Source organism: Festucalex cinctus, chromosome 14 (assembly GCF_051991245.1).
Source record: "Festucalex cinctus isolate MCC-2025b chromosome 14, RoL_Fcin_1.0, whole genome shotgun sequence".
NCBI lineage: Eukaryota > Metazoa > Chordata > Actinopteri > Syngnathiformes > Syngnathidae > Festucalex > Festucalex cinctus.
Genome location: NC_135424.1, coordinates 4,667,450 through 4,688,132, shown reverse-complemented (window position 1 = coordinate 4,688,132; position 20,683 = coordinate 4,667,450). Strand labels below are relative to the sequence as shown.

The window sequence follows — 20,683 nt, the reverse complement described above, 5'->3', positions numbered from 1 at the left end:
AAAACCCAGCTTTTTTGTCTCTCATTAGCTAATTAGAGAGCAACATGCACAATTAATAAAAATGAACATAGCCTAGTTTGATATAGGCTTGATGAGGGATAATCAGGAAATGGCTCTTTTCTTTATGTCCATCAGACGTGATGTGAAGGGCCGCCTCTGCTGAAAGGTGACTGCAAGACGCCCTGTGACCTTTTAGCCGCATACCAACATGCAGCCTCCAGTGTGGCGCAACTTATGTTCCCAGCATGGGGAGGATCAGGCCCAATTAATCAGCATATGATTGCAGTAAGCAGCCCCCTCTGCTGGAGCCTGGAAGCCACGCTCTTTGAAATCATTAGGAAGGCTCTTCTTGGTGGCCAGGAAAAAATTGCCATATGTGGCAGAAACAATTCATGTCCGATTTTAGATTTAATGAAGACATGTTTGTTTTTTTTGTTTTTTTGGAAAAGCAGTTTTGATTTTTTTTTAAATAGAATAAAATAGGGGGCAGCATGTACATAAGCATATAGCTCAAATGTATGACAAATTACACACACTGTTAGGACAATAACAGGGGGTCCTCTAAAGTCGCATGCTATGAAGTCATAAACAAAACTTGCAAGGTTGAATTCATCTTTTTCAATTGTTTTTGTACCTTATGACAGAAATGTATAATACAAGAGTTGAAGACAATTATTTGTGTGTGCAATGCAGCTGAAGTAGGGTTGGGTTAAAAAAAATAAAAAATAAATCGAATAATCAATATCAAATCGATTTTCCTTTTTGAGCTTGATAGATTCATAAAACCATGGATAAATTATTTAAAAATTTTCCCCCATAAATTCATAAGAAAATAGAATTTTAAAGACTATTTTTTTTGCATATTACGGTTTTCTTGAGATATATTGTTCAAATGAATTTAAAAGTAAAGTTTAATTTTGAATTTGTTTGTAGAGTTCTAATCATGCCCTTGATGTTCCATAATTAATCAGTATCGATTGAATTGAAGCGAATCGAATCGGGAAAAATCTAATTGATTGAGGAAATTACAATCGATACCCACCCAGCCATAAGCTAAACAATCACTCACCTCTCTGACACGCAGCAATTTATTGTTTTTCACTTTTGATGTTGTGGCAGCATAGCAGCTTAGCGGTTAGCATGTCCGCCTCACAATCGAGATGTCCCGGGTTTGAATCTTGGCTGTGGACTTCCTTTGTGGAATTTCACTTGCTTCGAGTTACTTCAGCTTCCTACCACATTACAAAAAAAAGGCATGTCAGAAGATTCTTAAAGACTCTAATATGTTTGTTAGCGTGAATGTGAATGCTTTTGAGAAAACTGTATAGAAAATGTCTACAAGTGGCCTGCAATTAGGACTAGCTCCAGGTCACTCGTGACCCTGATGAGGACAAACAGTATAGGAAATAAAATGAATTGTTAGAATAATGTAGGTATTTGACAGCAGATGGGTCCCATCTGTCCACACACGAAACAATTTGTTTGTACAGTAACCGTCGTTTGTCTTTCACGACAGGAAGTTGTGCCGTAACAAACGGCCGTCGGTAGGTGTGAATGACAACAAACCGTATATCAAAGGCTCCAATTGTTTTCCGCAAAGCAAGCACATTTAAAGGTTTTTTAAGATATCCTTTCAAAACAGGACTCCAGCGATGACGACGGTTCCTTTGATTGTGAGCCGCATCATTGCCAAGGTGTGGCGGCCTGTCTGCGCTGATCTCTTTTGTTTGAGACTCGCGGAGCTGCTTTTCCTGCACAGTTTCCCTCACTGTTTTTGTTTGTGTCGGGTGCTGACGGACTTATAGCTCGGCCGGCTTCCTCTTGGCATATGCCGCCAGATGTTTGCGACAATAACAACCCCCGGCGTTTTGTGTCATATATTGATAAAAAAAAAAAAAAGGCTTTATTGGCATCTTTGTCCAACCTGCTGTGTGTGATTGTCAGTTCCGTCATGTGTCCTGTTCCCTTTTCCTGTGCTCCTAAAGCCGGGTAGACACACGTCGATCTTTCCATTTTTCAAATGTGAGCGACTCCACACGAGGAGACAAATGTGACGTGCGTGGAGAAACTCAAAATGACGAGCACAGCACACCACAATAACTTCAACCACAATTGAGAGTTTTCTGCGGCAAACCATATTTTTATCGTAATACCAAGATTAACCTGTCAGAGGCAGCATTGGGGGGAGAAGAAGAAAAAATAGCAATCAAAGAAGAAAAAGAAGAAGCGAGGCGAAGTGATTGCATTTCACGTCACAATCACGGAATCAGTAGCTCAGCCAAACTCAGTGTTGACCACATCCATCAGTATTTGTGATTGTAAAAATATATATATATATATATATTTTTTTAGGCCTCCTAAAAAAAAATTACAGGTAATAATGAACAGGCTTAACGTTTACGGTTGTCGGCTTTGAAGATTTTCTAAGTAGGCTTGGGGGGGATAAAAAATCAGTCCATATATACCCCAAACCACAGGATAATCAGTAAGGATATTTACATACTAAAAAAACAAAAAAACTAAATATTGTCCTTTGTACATAACAGCAATACATACAAACTACCTACAATCTTTAATAACACTTCATTGAGGCACTTACTCACCTAATGCAAGCCCACATTGAGTTCCTCCACAAATTGACTCGCGACACAAGCATATTACGACGATCATCTAACGATTAGCATAGATTTTAAACATAGAAGGGCCAAAACATCCCTAATGAAGAATAAACGGTACTAAAAAACTAGCCACCAGAGTGTGCTAGAACTGTACAAATGGAAATCAGCCTGACTTTTTAAAAAGATGTGTTGCATTTAAATATTGTGAACATGACGACGACGATATTGTGGCAGTTTTAATCTCGCGATATCACGATATTGCCATTATCGTTACATCCCTAGTGTCCATCTTGCTTGATCGTCTTCCTCCCGTTTCAAGTCACGATCAACTGTGGAATTCGGCCAAACAGGTTTATCATTTATTATTCTTTGCCCTGACTTTTTCCAAACACTAATCAGTCCGCTTAATCTTTTCGAAACATCTGATAATCGGGCCTTTGATCGCTAGTGAGGGAAAAATCTCAAATTCGACCCGATTATCGTTTTACGCGTGTATTCGATAAATGGCTCGCAATTGTGGAGTCTGCGGGTCGACCAAATTCAGAGTTGATCACAAGGATTTGTGATCGTCAACATTAAACATTTACGATTGTCAGCTTCTATTGTTTTCTGCGTGGATCTATGTGAAGAGTTTTTCTAACTTGGACCGGAGGAATATAAAAGTACGTGCACATCACTAAATCTGGCTCGAATGTTGCCTTGGTTGGCAGCGTTGAAGCCATTGGAAAAAGTCCCGACAGCTTGAGCTAGCCACGTTGTATTAGCTAATGTGGCTCTCTGGGCCGCACACTGCACATCTGGGGCTTTTGTGGCATCTACCAAGTGTACAATAGCCGTTATGCCCTCTGAATCCAACCTGTAAAACCACAACATGTTCCTTTCTTCCTTTTACTTGGACACTTTCCTCCCCGGGTCCTCTAAAGAATTAGCCTGATGGCCACAAAGAGGCGGCACATTTCCCGCGTCCGCCTCCGGTGTCCACTTACTTAAGCGCGCCTGTGTCGCTCCATGTCTGATGTGATTTTTACCTCCCCTATTTTTTTTTCTCTTTCTTTTTTTTTCCGTCCTGTTGACACACGCCGCTGTGAATGCGCGAGCACTTTTGCCAAATGAAGAGGCTTGAACTCCTGACAGGCGGTGTCGCCGACGCCGTGACACACTGGCCCGCACATGCTGCGCGGCATAATGATGACATTAGGATCCAGTGATAATATCAGGACGCACTTCAGATAAATGACTGATAAACCAGGGGTTGTGCCTCTCGTATTACACGCTTGACAGAGCAGCTAATCAGTGTCCAAGTGACTGCTATTACATAAATCATGAGCTCGACTTTGATGCATATTCCATCCGTGTTCCCTATTCATCACGTCATCTGAGGCGGGTGGCGAGGGGGTGGTGGGTGGGGGGTGCGCTTGCTGGATGACTGGCTGCCGGGCCAACACACATTTTAAGAGCACATTATGTTTTCATTAGAATTTGATATGATCCATTCCAGTGTTGATTTGATTTTATGCGCTCGGGTCATCTGAGAGGAAGCCGCCATGAAGAAGGGGAGAGAAAAGGTGCGCGGTGGGGTTGGATTGGACGGCTGGGGGGGTGTATTGTTACACTGTGTAAGCACATTTCACATTTACAGTAAAGGTGTATTTTAATTGCATCATGTTATGGATTTATCGGGAATATACCTTCTTAGCGCTGGATGTAAAACAGCTGAGTTGACGGTTTTCTTTTGTTTGCTTTTTTTCAATAATAAAAAAAAAAAAACAGTCATCGAGAGACGGACGCTCAAGTTAGCCCGCGTGTATATGTTTTATCCTGGACTATTGGGGTCAGAAGATGTGAAGGTGGGGGTGTCTAATTTAATCCCCATTCGTACCCGGAGCATGGCCACGCTCTCTAAGGAGCTTTATCTCTGACAACTGTGTCAAATTAGAGCGACCACGAGCCCCTCATAAAGAATATGTCTGTCAGGCTACATTGTTCCCGCCCCCGTGAAATATACGGCCGGGGGAGACCAAAATAGAAGATAACGTGGTCGCCGTCGTCCCGCCGTTGCACTCCCGACGTGATGAAATCATTTCCCAAGCCGTGCGAACCCTCGTCAGCGAGACGAACCGCTAATAAAAGTGACGTCGCCGCGCGCCTTTCAATAAATACGGCGGATATTATATTGCCAATTATATCATCTTGTACGCTAATAAAATGCTTGAACAGAATTATTTAGAGAGCTTTATAAGCTGCTAATTCATTGTAATTCTGCCGGCCTGTATGTAATTGATGGGAGTGTAACATTCCATTAGGCATGGTACATAACTCCAGGTCAGTCTACGATGATAAGTGGCCGCCATTTATCTCGCCGCTATCATAGCTGTCCCGCAGTCAAACATGTAAAACAACTCTTAATGTTCCCTCCCAGTCCCCCTTTGGGTGTTCCACCCTGTTATCGCCGTCTCTTTAATTCTACGGGGACTTCCTTGGGAGACAACATTTTCACAGACCTTTTGACCTAAACCATATTTTCCATCTGAATGGTCCGACGAGTGAATATTTACAAGCGTGTTTAATATATAATAGAGCTCATCTGTGAGGATCAGGAGCCATTTTCTGCTCAGTCAGGTTGGCCTTGCCCCCCCCCCCTCTCGTTCGCTGGAGGTAATATTGACCCCTTTTAAAAAGCAAATGACCTACGCCTCATTTAGGCCAAGTAGTATGCATGCGCCTTTTGTACAAGTCCTGGGGGCATACATGTTTATAACAAGGAAGCACTGTGCTGTCTCCAATGTAAACATCTTAGCACTGTAATATTGTATCAGCACAGTCCCAGAAGGTGGCAGATTTAATAATGTGGGTGGATTATATAAGAGAGAGAAATAAAGTAGTAATTTGAAATTGTTTGGGGACCTTTTGTGTCAGTGGTTATAGAGGCTAGGGGACAATTCCCCTCCCTCAGGCCACTGTTAAAAAGGCAATGACTTTTTTTTTTCTTGTACACGCGCAGCATTTTGGAATCTACATGCAATCGTGGCACCACGGGCTTTTATCACGCGATTAGTAATGCATAATACATTTGATTCTATTATCTTGCAATGAATGAAGACGAGTGAAAGGAAGACCTGGATGAATAGGACGGCGCCACCGGATATATATTTAATAGTGAAACCCAGCCTGTTTCTTTTTTTTGGGCTTGTACAACAACGAGCTTTTTAATCTCTTTCTTGCCCATGAAAGTCCCAGTAATTGCTATATTTCCTTTTTTGTTTCAAGGACCTTTGATGATCCCTTGGCTTGCATCAGAGGGCAAAGTCATTAGTGGAGAAATGAGCTCAAGTGAGGAGGAAGAGATTGCGGGGCTCCCAGCGTGATTGGGAACTTTGCTTCTTTGCCTTGCATCCTCATTTGGAATGCGCACACGCAAAGTGATCAGGACAATGAAATAATGTGCACTTATTTGTTTGCCAGCCTTCACATGTAAACCAAGCTTGGAAAAACTGCACTCGGTCCACCTTTGATTTATCTGTCACTGGGCTGAACGATTTTGAAAAATAATTTTATTGTGATTTTTTTTTTTCTTATTAACTCATTTGCTCCCAATAACGTGTAAATGTTTTTTTTTTTATGTTTTAAGTGTACCAAAGACGTATTTATACGGGTTTTTTTTATGCTAGAGCATACAGAAGGCTTTGATGCAGCCTCTCAACTGCAAAGAACGGTTGTAGAAATGGTAGTTATTACACAAACGGCCAGCAGGTGGCAACAGAGCAAAGGAGATCAACCAGGGCCATGTAGAAAAAAAGCTCAATTACTTACAATTTTAAATAGATTTGTGAAAACCGATGAAACTTAGCTCTATTCTAATGCTAATTGCTGCAAAACGGAAACAGATAGAAACATACTTTTTTTTCCTGATGAAAGAAGAGACTTTAATCTTTCTTTTGATAGTTTCCATTGTAATTAAACAAGCAAAAAATGCCATTACAAATCAACTGAAATATTGCAAGCCTTTTTATTATTTTAATATTGCTGATTATGGTTTACAGCTGAAGAAAACTCAAATATGCTATCTCAAAATATTAGAATATTTCCTCAGACCAAGTAAAAAAATAAAAAATAAATAAATAAAAAGCCATAATCAGCAATAGTAAAACAATAAAAGGCTTGCAATATTTCAGTTGATTTGTAGTGAATCCAGAATGTATGGCATTTTTGCTTATTTAATTGCATTACAGAAAATAATGGACTTTACCACAATATTTTAATTTTCTGAGACAGCCCTGTGTATATATATCCATCAATACTACTAAATGAAATATACATATGTACAGTATATTAAAAAAATGCATTCTACTATATTGCGATGTTGATTTAAATTTGATTACTGTAAAACCCTATGAATAACACGCATCCATGCATAATACGCACCCACCCATTAAAAAAAAATAAATAAATAAATAAATTCTCCGTACTGTAAAATATGGTCCCCTAATTTCCGTGAATAATACGAAAGAATCAAGATTGAAAACACACCACTTCCCATACATATGATTTAGGTCTTTTCAAACTATTTTTAAACTCGTTTTTGAAAATGTTGTTCTTGCACTGTGCACTCTTTTAATAATTTTAGTAAGCCATTTTTTATTTATTTGCTTTCAAATCTCCTTAACTCTGACTCTGTAACTTTAACGTTGTGTATGGAATGCGTTATAAATTAGTGATTCAATTTTTTTTTTAACCATTAAGTATTGCCTACGTACTGGTAAACATCTACACAGCGTGAAACTTCTTCGTTTGTTATTAATATGCCCCCTGTATAATACACCCCCCTTGATTTGAGATCATCATTTTACAGTAATTGTTCCGCTCTACCTGCACCACATAAGAGGAGCCGCACTGCTCATAAATGGGACTGCGATAACGCTGCTGCCGTCGAGTTTTTCCTGGGAGGTGGGCGGGGATGGGAGTCAGGTTGGCTGCATGCGGGAAAACGTGTGAAATATGAAATGCTGTCACTCAAGCGGCGGCGCGCACTCGGTTGCGTTTGGGTGACGGTGCTGCTTTCATGTAAATCACAGGCATTAGAAATAAAAGACGGGCCTGTTGACTCGTTTCATGCTGGGAATCGGCGGCCCAGCATGTGTTGCTCGGTCTGCGCTCGGCTCTCCTGTGGAACCGCTTGTCCCCTGGGCCCCCCACACCCCACCCAGCCCAACACTGCTCCCTAGGGTGCGCTGCATATAATTACCCACAATCCACCCTGAAACGGCTCTCATTTACAGTAATCAACAGTCTGCACTTCAAAAGATTCATGTGGCATCAAATAGAGGGAGCCGGCAAATTATTATTACTGCCTCACGGTTACCTATCCACACTGCAGCTGATGACCACGTTTTTTTTTTTTTTGGCCCATTAGCGTAATGTTTGTTAACTTGGAGTGAGCAAAAGCACATATTCTACATGAGAACACAGCACACCACCAATCAAAAAGTATACTGATGATGTCATCCAAATTTACTATCAAATTGACCTAATCTGTGTCAATTTAGTCATTCATTTGAGTTGAACACAATGCCATGACTTGTAATAACACTTTATATACTACAAGCACTTTTATTACGGTATGTTTTTGTTTTAAAAAAATACAGTACCATTTTTCTTGATTAAAAAGTAGACTTTCAATGGTTAATCGACAACCAATTATCCATCCATCCATTTTCTTAACCGCTTATTCCTCACAAGGGTGCTGGAGCCTATCCCAGCCAGATTCAGGCAGTAGGCGGGGGACACCCTGGACTGGTTGCCGGCCAATCGCAGGGCACACAGAGACGAACAACCATCCACACTCACACGCACACCTAGGGACAATTCGGAGCGCCCAATTAACCTGCCAATCATGTCTTTGGAATGTGGGAGGAGACCGGAGTACCCGGAGAAGACCCACGCGGGCACGGGGAGAACATGCAAACTCCACCCAGGAAGGCCGGAGACTGGACTCGAACCCGAGTCCTCAGACCTGGGAAGTGGATGTGTTAACCACTTGGTTTACGTTTCATCTTAGCTTAATGTTTTACTTTTACTTTTGCTGTGAAGAACACCATTCACGAGCAATGAAAATATATTTTGTGTGCTACAATATTTAGATTTTTTTTAACACCCCCAAGTTGAACTAGATAATTTTCCAATTGCACACGAATGTGCAGCAACACAGCGGTCGAGAATCACTGTATTAAGGGCTGATGAGGACGCAGTGATGTGCTATACGCTGATAACTTCAAAAGCAGTCTTAGTTCAGTAAGAGGTCTGAACAAGAGCAGCAGACAGAGAAGGGGGGGGGGGGGGGGGGTGAGGGAGGGTGCAGGGAGGGAGTTGAAGCTCATCAAGGGCTTTAATTTACATGACTAACAAATTCACGTACAAAAAAAAAAAAAAACACAAGCAAAGAAATGCAAGCTCATTTTGATAATTTGGCAGAGCTGACGGTGGTCCGTGTGATAATGGTCATTATCATCAAGTGGAGCCATCATTAGGCTTGATTTCAGATAATGGTCAGCGTGCAAATACAAAGAGGGGCCCTGGCGCCATTAAAGGCATATTAAGTGAATTAACTCACATCCAGTGTACTGCGTTGTTGCTCGGGACAATAATAACACGCTTCTCATGTGAAGTCATTTCTCTTTAACCGCCCCCCACCAAAAACCCATTTACATTCATAACAATTTGCATGGCGAGCCTCATACAAAAGTATTATCATTATCTTGGCAAAAAAAAAAAAAAAAGAAGACACCTGACCTGCTCCTCCAAGGCAAACATTTGCCGTATATTGTTTACACACAATACGTTTGGGTGATTATTTCCAGATGGCGCTTTGTATATGTTAATTTAGTCATTACGCTTCTTACATGACGTAAACATCATATAAAACATATGTGGCGCTAAACGAGCGTAATTGTACAGCTAGTAAATAACGCCGCTCTAATGTTGTGTCAAAGCTGCCGTAATTATGCAGAACCAAATACAAGCAGAGACGTGTAAATTGCTTTACGTGTTTTGTTACAGATTGTCTTCAAGATTTTTTTTTTTTTTTTATGGTGACACTATAAAGTGGCCATTTTGTTTAGATGAGCGGATAAAAAGTGACAGTATAATACAAGAGCACTGTAGTAAATCCCCGCTTCGTAACATTCTTCTGTAGCGGGCTCACTTCAGAAGGAAAGGGAGAACAGAGAAAACAGTTTTCCTATACAAATGAATTGATAATTAAATGAATACATTTCAGAGGCAAACCATTCATTTATCTTTGAATATTCTTAAATGTCATATAAGTGTAAAAAATAACACTATAGCACAATTAAAGGAATCACGGTTTTATTTTTTTTACATTTGCAAAAGTCACGTGAACTGCTGAATGTAATTAAAAACAAAAATCTGTATGTGCCTTGGAGGTGAGTCTCTTTACATAAAGAACAAATTCTGCTATAGCGTACAGTATAGTGACTGACATGTTTGAATGTCACATACATGTTAAAAAAAAAAAAAAAAGATGAGCATACAGAGCAATTAAGTGGGTTGGGGTTTGGTATTGTAATTAGCCCAACCGATTAATCGCCCAACCGATTCAACTGTGATATGTTAGCTCTCTTGAAATCTCAAAAATATTTTCTCAAATAAATATGGGTGTTTTTTGCATAAAAATGCATAAAAATAAATTTAAAAAAAAGGGGGGAAAATGGCTGATTTTTTTTTTCTCTATTAAGTTAAGCCAACATTAATGGACAACATAGAAGCGGTCTAATGTTCTGCCTATAATTCATATATTTATATAAAGGGGCCAAAAAAGTCATTTTAATCATTAACTTTTTAATTGATTGATTAATCGGATGTCAGAATCTTATTCTGACAAATGTCGGAAACGGCATCAGCCTAAAAAAAAAAAAAAAAAAAATCCACATCGGTCAGGTCCTAACTCCAATACCCTTGCATGTGGGCAAGGAGAGCCACGGTAACTGATGCACTTTTAGCTGATTAATAAATGGGACAAACAGTCCAACACTAATACAATATGAGAACACTTGCAAGGAGCTGCTGTCAGCCACACCTCACAGATGGACACGCACGCACATGTTTTTGTTGTTGTTTTTTTTAAGCATGTTTTTCTATAAAACAGATGTATTAAAAAATAAATACAATTTGGGGGGGGTCGGAGGCTGGGACACATTAATGTCATTTCAAATAATCTGTATTGATCTATTTCTGGGACCCTTGTGTGACTTGGAGGAATCAAAAAAAAAAAAGTTGATTTTCTTTGCGATAATGATTCGACCTTGCGAGTCTGGTACGACTTCATGGCATTCGACTTTATAAGACCCCCTTGTAATTATTGCAATTTGTCATGCATTTTAGCTGTACGTATGCTTGGCTATGTACATATCCCAGACCCCTCGGCATGTTATAAATGGACAAGAGAGATTATGTCCAAATGTACATTACATACCTCAGTGATTCTCTAATTCAAAGATTCGTCTCCCATTTACCTCTTGGCCAAAAAAGAAAAAGAAAAAAATAGAAAAAAAAAGAAAAAAGTCTGTCGTGTGTGCCCCCACAGAGAGCGGCGTCAGACATGACATGCTCTGCTCTCCAGTGGGAAGAGAGCAAGCAGCCTCCACAGAAGCTTCCTCTGACCCTCTGGCACAAGTGGGCCTCATCATTGCCGCTCCATTAGGGATGCAAGAGCCGGTCTCCGAACGGGCACGGCTGCACCACATTACTCCTACTGGCAGCTCCCCTAGTGGCCGGGTCATGTCATGGCGTGGGTGCCCTGTGAGTGAGCTTGTCGCGGCTCTGCCCTTGACACGCCCCCTCCCCAGCCCCCTTTAGCATCTCCTCCTCCTCCTCCTCCTCCGCGGAGAGGGGAGAGCAGACCGTCCGGATGGGGCACTGGGGGTGCCAGCTGGTGCCAGCTGCGAGGGGAGATATCCAAGGTGGCGGACACCTGTCCTAACGCGCAGCCCCCACAGCTCCCACAATGCATCTGGTGCGGCCCCGCAGACCCATCGTGGGGAAATGAGGCGCTAACCTTGAGGAGAAATGCTCCCAGCGTCGCATTAAGAGAGGCCCTAATTGCCGCTCGCTCGCACTGCCAAATGGCATTAGGAAGTGCTGTCGTTTACTTTAACATAATGGCTCAGCGGGTTTTTTTGGCCAAACTTGTGCCGGGCTTCTCCGAAGTGCAGCGCCGCTGCCCCGGTCACGCGCGACCCGCGAAGGACTTCGGGACCATAACGATTTCTGAGGACGACGTTTCCAAAGTCATTTGAGACTTTGAGAGCATTCATAGGCGGAATGGGCAATAAGAAAATAGCGCGCCGGTGGCGGGTGGTGCATTTGAGACATAGGCATTCATTGGGGATTTATCGGACCTCGTAATACTATCACATCGCAATAGAACCCATCAGTACTGTACAAAAACACACAACTGTGCCACATTCAGAACCTCTCCTGGCATAGTGAAGAAATTATATTTATCTATAATATGACAAGTGCTATTAAAAATATTTTTAAGAAGGTAATACTATTTTTTTTTCAATACATTAATTTCTAGGATGATTGACGGGGAGTGTCCTACGCTGGTGTCATATTTCTGAATGAAATATGATGCACCACACACGTCCCCGTAGTTCAGGATCCACCAAAATCATGTCACACCACCTACGCCACAACTTAGACCTCCTTTGAGGAAGTCTAAAATGAATTATAGCATATATAGTAGAGATGTAACGATATCCAAACGTCACGATACGATATTATCACGATATGTGGGGAGGTTGGCGACATTTATTGTAAAAAAAAAAAAAAAAAAAAAGAGCTCATACTTAAAAAAAGCACAATATTGTGCTTTTGTACATAACAGCAATGTTATGTTATTATTATGTTTTATTATTAATATGTTATGTTGTTAACGCATATTGACTTGCTTCACAGGCATATTCCGTTCCCCTTCCTCTGACCATTAGTGTAGATTTTCAACATAGGAGGGCCAAAACATCCCTAATGAAAATTAAGTTGCACTAATAAACTTCTTGTGTTGGGGCTGTTATGGAGAAATGGCATCCATCCATTTTTCAAACCGCACTTATTCTAAACGTCCTGGGCAGATTCGTTCGGCACATATTGTGGTTGAAATCTGATTGGACAAAAAAAAAAGGGAAAAAAAAGTAAATTAAAGTAATAATAATAATAAATAACAAATAACAGTGCAGCGACGACAAATACCACAAAACAAAGCGAATGGAGTATTGGTAACTAATGAAAATAATAAAAATATGAAAATGTAGATTGTAAATTGAAGTCAGTGTTGGCCCCGTCGGCTCGCCACCGGCATGTAAATAGCAGCCATTTGTGAAACAGTGAGTGCATTAACTCCACCAGCCCAGTTGAGTGATTGTATTATTCATTCACTTTTGTATCGGACTCTGGGCTTTGTCGTTTCAAAGAAATACTAGCGCGGTCCACTCAGTGTGATTAAATTAAACAAGCGCGCGCTCATTACATTATGCATACCGTAATAAGAATAGCCCTGACCGGTCTGTAGCCGTGCGGCGGGCCCCGCCGAGAATGATCACATGTTTTGCCGCTGTACTAGATTTTGGGGGCAGCCATTAGCAGAACAAAAATCACCTTTGATTTAATGAAAGGTCCTCATTTGCTTACCGGCGCCGCTCACTTACGGGCACATGGTTAAATTAGGCACTACCCCCCCCCCATCCCCGCCAACTAACCAACTCCCCCCTCCACGCTTGTCTTTGCCTCAGTTGGAAGGAGACACCGTCCCCTCTCGTGCAGTATAATGCCGTGATGATCCTATGATGTGGTGTTTCAAGTCTGCAGGACTGTCAGGAATCCACTGCAAGGTGCTTCTAATTGCAGATACACCTCAGCACTTGAAAGTAATGAATGTGAGCACGGGCAAACCTCTAAGGATCAAACGCTAGTAATACATCATCAGTTCTGAAAAGGGTAATTCGTTTCCCTTCGCCAAGCAAAATATTAGAAGTTCAGATAGAGGTTTTATTATTAATTTATCCCCCCCCCTCTCAATACATGTTTTTGTAATTGAAGAGCTATGAATAAAGTAAGCCATATATCTTAGCCAGCCACGACGCGTCCGTTGACTAGACATGGGATTTGACTGTGTAAATATTGTTTGTAGCAAGTCGCAACAAGGATGATTCTTCCTCAAACACACTTTGGTGATATGTTTGATTGGATTTCGAGCCGTGTATTTCCCAAGACCGCGGCTAATCATATTTTATTATGTCTCATCCCAGATTTATGGAGTCATTTTGTGTACTTCGGCAAGTCCTTCTTGTTTTGTTCGGATAAAGGCTGGCGCTGTCGGCGGGTCTTAAAATGAAGTGTTTTGTGTTAAATGGACTGACCTTTTTCTTATTCCCCAATCCGAGAAGGTATTTGCAGCGTTTTCCGGTTCCCGCGCGCCGCATACAAACAGCAGCAACTGTTATTACTCAACTTTGCTGCTTCGCTGGGTCCCTCCCAACAGCAGAGGTGGCAAACGTGCTCAAGCTCTGCGGGCAAGTCGAACAACAGACACTGTTGTAAAAAAAAAAAAAAAAAAAAATTTTTTTTTACAAAAAAGTAAATAGTAAATGTAAAGATTTCCTATACTTAACAAGTTAAAAGTACATAACTGAAATCTTCTTAAGTAAAGAATTAAAAAGTCTAAAATAAATAAATAAATAAATAAATAAATGAATAAATATTAAATAAATAGTTAAATCCTTACTTTCTAATGCATCACCTCCAAAAAACTCCAAACCAATTCACTACAATATAACAGTTCAATCAATAACAACTAGGGATAACTCACAAATAATAGGTGCTCTTCAAATTTGGTGTGAAAAAAATGTTGATAAAAAAAGCTTTATTAATTAAGTGATTAATCAAAATTCTAAGATTAATCTGATTAAAAATTGTAATCGTTTGGCAGCTCTAGTAAATATATGGAGTGTTTGTCAAGTATAATATAAAAAACGGAATGTCATAAAGTATTGTGTAATAAAGTAAACTACAATTTGACTTGCAAAGTCGAAGCAAAACTGAAATAAATACATTTAAAAATGAACTCCAAAAGCTTATGTATGATATTGACTAATATGAAAATGAAAGTCATTTTTGCTAGAATTATAGTTAATTTTATTCAGTTTATGGATATTAGACCATCCAACGGAAATGTTTTAAAATTTATTTTGAGCTATTTCAATAGGTTTTTTTTGTTTTGTTTTTTGTTTTGTTTTTTTCAACTCTAATAACCTTGGAACACAGGTATCCTGCATAGTAGAGATACCTGAATAATCGACAGTATTGGACTACTTGCCGCCACCGCAGCGAAGCATTGCCTCGCAATGGCGCCACGGGGACTCAGTCAAAACAGTTTCGGCAGTTCACCAGAAGTCAGGCCTCTTATTGCCGCGTGACCTTTTGCGGCCACCGAGCTGTTGACCCCGGGAGCGGCGGGGTAGGGAGTTCAAAGCCCAGCTGTCCGTGTGTGATCTGCTCGTCTGGGCCACGGTCGCATGCCGCGGGGCCGCTTCCCCCCCGGCCCCGCTCTCAGACCGACATCGGGATATGCTTTGCACCTTCAATGGCGCTCTAAACTGCGCATACTCAGCGGAGCGCGGCGTTGTTTGTGTGTTCGCGGGATGTAATTTACGGCCCCGCGTCGAAGGCGTTGCGCGGGGACCGGCGTCGCGGCTGCTCGCGGCATCTGCTCGTACGGCCGCTGAGGAGCCGGCGTAACAATGTGCCATTCACGGGCCAGATGATGTCCAACTGTGATGCGGTGCTTGGACAGGAAGGGCAGCAGAAGGGCAAAAGAGACAGGTGAGCCTGATGGACTTTGGCAACTTCGATTTATACGACCTGTCTCTTTTATTGCACCAGAAATATGTACTACAGCGAGAGCTATGGGAAAAATTAAAGAAACCGCCATGTTTTCGTCAATGACTTTTTCATTTCAATGTCTGGTGCCGCTAAAAGTGTATCAAGTGACTAAATAACTGAACTCCAAAATGTGCTTTCTGTGTACTTACTCCGATTGTTTGTCTCTCTTCCCTGTGATTGGCAGGCGACCAGTCGAGGTGCAATCAGCCTCTCGACCAAAGTTATATAGGCTGAGCTTCAACTCCCCACAACCGGCAACAGGATAAACTGGACAGAAAATGGATGGATGAATACAGAGGGATGGAATTATGAACAGTTCCAAATATCAGTCGGTGTTACCAAAAAATATTCAGGCTTCTTCTGCTAGACATAAAAAAAAAATGTCAGGGAAATCTTACTAGACAGCAAAACTTAAGTTGGGGTTAATCAGGGATCATTTTAAATGGTGGCAATTGTGTGCGGACCACTTAACTCGTTTTTTTTTTTTTGATAGATTTCATTTTTATAATTGAGTTGTTCAGGTTTCAGGTCACATTCATGGTGGAAAAAATTCAGCTTGGTCTCATTACTTGATATCACAAAATCAGGCCTATTAACAGGGGTGTGTAGACTTTTTATGTCCACTGTACATCCAAAACAACTAAAGTACACTGCAAAAAATAAAAAAAAATAAAAAAATGCAGCAGTGATGATTCTTAACTGTTGTCACCCGCATCGTCCTATTGTTGCAATGTCGTAAGTTAACAACAGTAAAGCATTTTTTTTATATTTATTTGAGGGAGAAAAAAAACACCTCTGAAAGTTTATGTTCAATACATTTTTAAACACAGTTTTAAATGAGTATTACATGCCACCAAAAGTATATTACTAGCTATGACATCTGTTACCCAAATGCTAAGATGCACTGGATTTTTTTTTTTTTTTTTTTTGCACAAGCCAGTGAGTGACAATTCCTGACACCAACCCAAAATTGTATACATACTGTACATACATATATACAGTATTATGTGGCAACTTGGTACACTTCAGTACTGTATCGGAATAGAATACATGCAATGTTTTACTAGCCATCCACGACCAACTCTAAATTGTCCATTCGGGTTGAATGAAAGTGAATGACTGTCACAGATTTGATAAGAATGCACTTTTTGTTTGTTTGTTTGTTTGTTTGTTTTTGCAATTTTGCCCCCCAAAAAGCAATTTTAGGTCGAAGTGAAAACTCTCTTTACTTTCATATCCACAAAATCGTGACATCAAATCATGAAAACTATTCTCAAAGCGGAATTATTACATCTCAGCGTCTAGTTCCCTGCCATAATCAATTCCTTGTTATTCCAGGGAAGAGACACAAATCAGAGCGATGCGGTGTGCACTTAAGGCCAGGTCTCAGCGCCCTGTCATGTGCACTGTTCAGTTAGGAGGTGACTAACCCCTCGGGGGAGGAGAGAGAGTGCTGGGGGGTCCGAGGTGTAAAAATCTAGCAAACTGCGGGCTGATAAATGAGGCTCTTCCGAGCTGCATATGGTATGTGTTTTAAAAGCGACTCCCCTTCGGCCCTCCTCGTGGCCAGCCATCCTTCATGAGCAGTTCAGGGGCCCTCGCCTGCACGCGGGGGCCCGGGCTTTGTTGCCAAGGAAGGCCCCCTGCATGGGCCGCATATGGGGACTGTACCATGGCGAGGTTGGGCCGACTCGGAGAGGCTGTTAGGGGAGCCCCTCGCATCAGGTCATTGTTAATTTACACTGACTTTGTAAGCTATTAGTTTGACAAAGAAAGCGGTTTGTCACTCCGGATATACACCTGCTACCTGAGAATAACTCAAGTCAAATTGCACGGCGAAGGAAGTCAAAAGTCGTGCTATTAAGTGACACCCCGTCTGACGGTTTGCTAATGTGAAAGCCAGGCAACATATAGCACAGGGGCGGACAAAGTCGGTTTCGAGGGCCATTTGTGGCCCGATGCAGTTTTTTTTTTTTTTTTTTTTTTAATTGGCCTGCTACATATTTTAATAATAAAATAAACGTGGGCTGCATCAAAATGTTATGAGGATAAGTCAAACTTCAATAAGAGCACAGCAAACATCACAATTAAAAAAAAAAAAAAATGTTTTAAGTTGAATGCTACAAGATGTCACACTTTTTTTTTTTTTAGCTTAAAAAATATATATAGTAGGAGTAAACAAAAAATAGCATACTATCTGTTGCTTAAACTGTGATATCGGGCACAACGTTGATGCTAGTATTATTAGCCCTTCTATTGTGTTTTTCATTGTGTGTTAGCATTAAGCTAGTTGACATTTGTGAGGCAAAATTATATAATTTGGTTAAATACACAATGTGTAATTGTTTTTTTTGTGTTTAATTTAACCATAAACTTCTACTCAGAGTGGAAAGAAACAGCTTGAAGCTTACTGCTGTTTGTTGTGAAGTTTGCAATGGCTTGTTTCACAAAAAAAAAATATTTGCGGTTCAACAGTAACTTCTAGCTTTGTTGCTAATACAACAAATTTGAGATTTACAGTGTTTCCCTTTCACATTAAGCTGCTTAGCTTAGCTTAGCTTCAGCATACTGAATTGGCTTTTAGCATGCTTCATAAATACAAGATGGAGTGTTTCACTTCTTACATTTTCCTGAATATGGGCTTAAGTGGAAAATGTTTGGACACCCCTGATATAACCCATTTTAAAAACTCTGTGAATTGATTTCAGAAGTTTGTCCTTAAATAATGGCTGAAAACATACACAAGCTACTGAGTCATTTTGACTTAGCTCGTGAGCTAGCTGGCTAGCTAGCACCTCTCGTCGTGGCGTGGAAAGCCCTGCGATGATCAGGTGGGATATATTCCAGCCACCGTAGGTTTTAATTGGATATGCTGGACAAGTTAGCAACCGTTTTGAGGTCGTAGTAGTGGTATTTAAATGACAGTTGACAATTGAGTGGGAATGGTTTAGCTCGCAAACATTTGAGTGAGGAGACAAAAGCCTAACTTTTTCCTGATATCGAAGCCTCATTTGAAAAACTTGGCAATTCTTTCAATCATTCAAATTTGGCAGAGTTGTTATTACCACACTTCCCCGCGGTGTGTCAATTTTACAAGGCACATTTATTTTCACTTTACACAGACTTAACAGTTGTTCCTCAGCGACCGCAAGAAGGCTGCCCATAAACGGGACTGCGTTTATAGTAAATTTCAACATGTGACAATAGCCCTTATAGATTTAAGTATCGCTCATTTCCGCGCCGGCCTTTATTGGCCCGCCGTCCAGTTCAGCTCGTCTTTCAACCAGCGCGCCGGACACTCATGCCCCCCGGATATTCCGCTGGACCTTTCCCACCTCCCCTTATAATAGCAAGCCTTCCCAACGTATACTACTCATTGTTTACTGTACATGCAGGTCCAGAGTAATAATAAATAAGGAGCGTGTGTGCCGTGCCAACATGATTGATTACGACAGGGAGGCAAGGTCAGGATGGAGGAACAGGCTAGGGCTGTCCGACTCATTGAGTTAACACTGTATCCGTATTGTATGAATGTCACCAGCGATCCTGTGATTTATTACTACAGCCACTGCTCAATTCTGCTTTTCTGCCTCCCCCCCCGCACCCCCGCACGGGCCCGCCGCCTCGCTTTTGCTTCCTGACCGAGATACGCCGCGTAAAGCAAAGTGTTGACAAAAATTCTGCATGTCAGCACACAGGTTACGTCTTCACGTGGAATATTTATTCTGATTTCTATCAAATTAAGGGGCGTCCGCCCCCCCCACCAGCCGCACACTTCTTGGCAAATGTAATGCGATCCAGTGCAAGAATTGCATCAGAAATTCTCCCAGATTAAAAGGATGAATAATATGTATGATGCGAAGTTCTGATTGGCAACAATGTGTTTATTATTGGGCTTTGCAGTTGCTGTACTGCATCATCTTGAGATGGTTTTTTTTTTTTTTTTTTGCTCCTCACAATATGAACAAAGGAAGCAAAATGTTACGAGCATGATACGAGGCAATACTTGGTATCATCAACTACAACCACAAGTAATAAGTACAGCCAATACATTTATTCTAAATATTGAGTTAAATTGATTGGATTTTGTGAAAGGTAAGTTTTTTTTTGGTTGTTAAACGACAAGCAAAAATAACAAAATTGTTGTTTTGATCTTCTAGCACAGAGTAGTTACTGCATTTTTTTAAGTATACAACTTGTGTTCAATTAAGGGAGATGGTGGGGAAAATTTTTTGTATTGTCTGTTTCAGTGTAGAAAAATAGCAAATTCAGGCTAGATTTTCTGCCAGAATGAACGATCATAATAATGCGGCACCATATGGAGTACTATAATCTGCAACACTTTTAAAACATTAAAATTGTAGTAATTTTGGTCAAAATTAAATAAACATATTAATATCTGTCAAATTTAATAAAAAAAATATTATTAATATCTCTTTACCAATTGTCAGGGTTTATTTTCCTACTTGTGTCATTTCCAGCCCCCAAAATACTTTCGTGAAAATATGTCCAGACTCCGAGTACTCTTGGCTGTAAAAAATAGATATATTGTACATGCAAGAATAAAAAAAAAAAATATTAATAATATTGGACTTTTCCTATCTATATGTCAGTTCCAATGAAAACTGGGCATTATTACCATTGTAAAGTCAGAATTTATGTATTAGATGTCACACGATTGTGCAGGTGTACCTAATATTTTGACTATGTACCCGCACACACTAGATACGTGATTCCCAACCAATGGGAAATCATCCAATTTCATTTAATCGGTCTGAAAATTATTTATTTATGACAAATATGACGAATATTGTCACGCTTTTCTATTCGACGGCAGATGGTTTGATTAACCCGTTATCATTTGTCCACCAGAATCATAACTTCAACTCAACAGGCCCAGATTTCACCCTTTTTTTTTTTTTTTTTTTTTAAGTGACCAGATAATCATTATTTCAGTATACCTTTTTGTGACATTTGTGTTAGGCCATGAGATTGTGCGAATGCAAAATGTGTGCCTTGGCTGGGGGACAGTGCGATAGGTGATGTACAGTAAGCTGGAAGAAAAAAATGTCAACTGAATTGTTTATTTGCTTGAATAACACCCACACACA

At 40.6% G+C, this 20,683-nt stretch overlaps 1 protein-coding gene across 17 annotated transcripts in view; it reads right to left on the bottom strand.

The window, feature by feature from the left end:
* LOC144001411 (uncharacterized) overlaps positions 1–20,683 on the bottom strand; it is a 127,215-nt gene that overhangs the window by 1,207 nt on the left and 105,325 nt on the right. For 15 of the 17 annotated variants that reach the window (XM_077495694.1, XM_077495695.1, XM_077495707.1 and 12 more), the window contains 3 exons: positions 15,722–15,839; positions 14,051–14,197; positions 1,070–1,232 (listed from right to left, as the gene is read on the bottom strand). The gene's annotated coding sequence lies outside the window, so the exon portion shown is untranslated. Of the gene's footprint in view, positions 1–1,069; positions 1,233–14,050; positions 14,223–15,721; positions 15,840–20,683 lie in introns of all 17 variants that reach the window. The other 2 variants (XM_077495702.1, XM_077495705.1) reach the window with 2 other exon arrangements.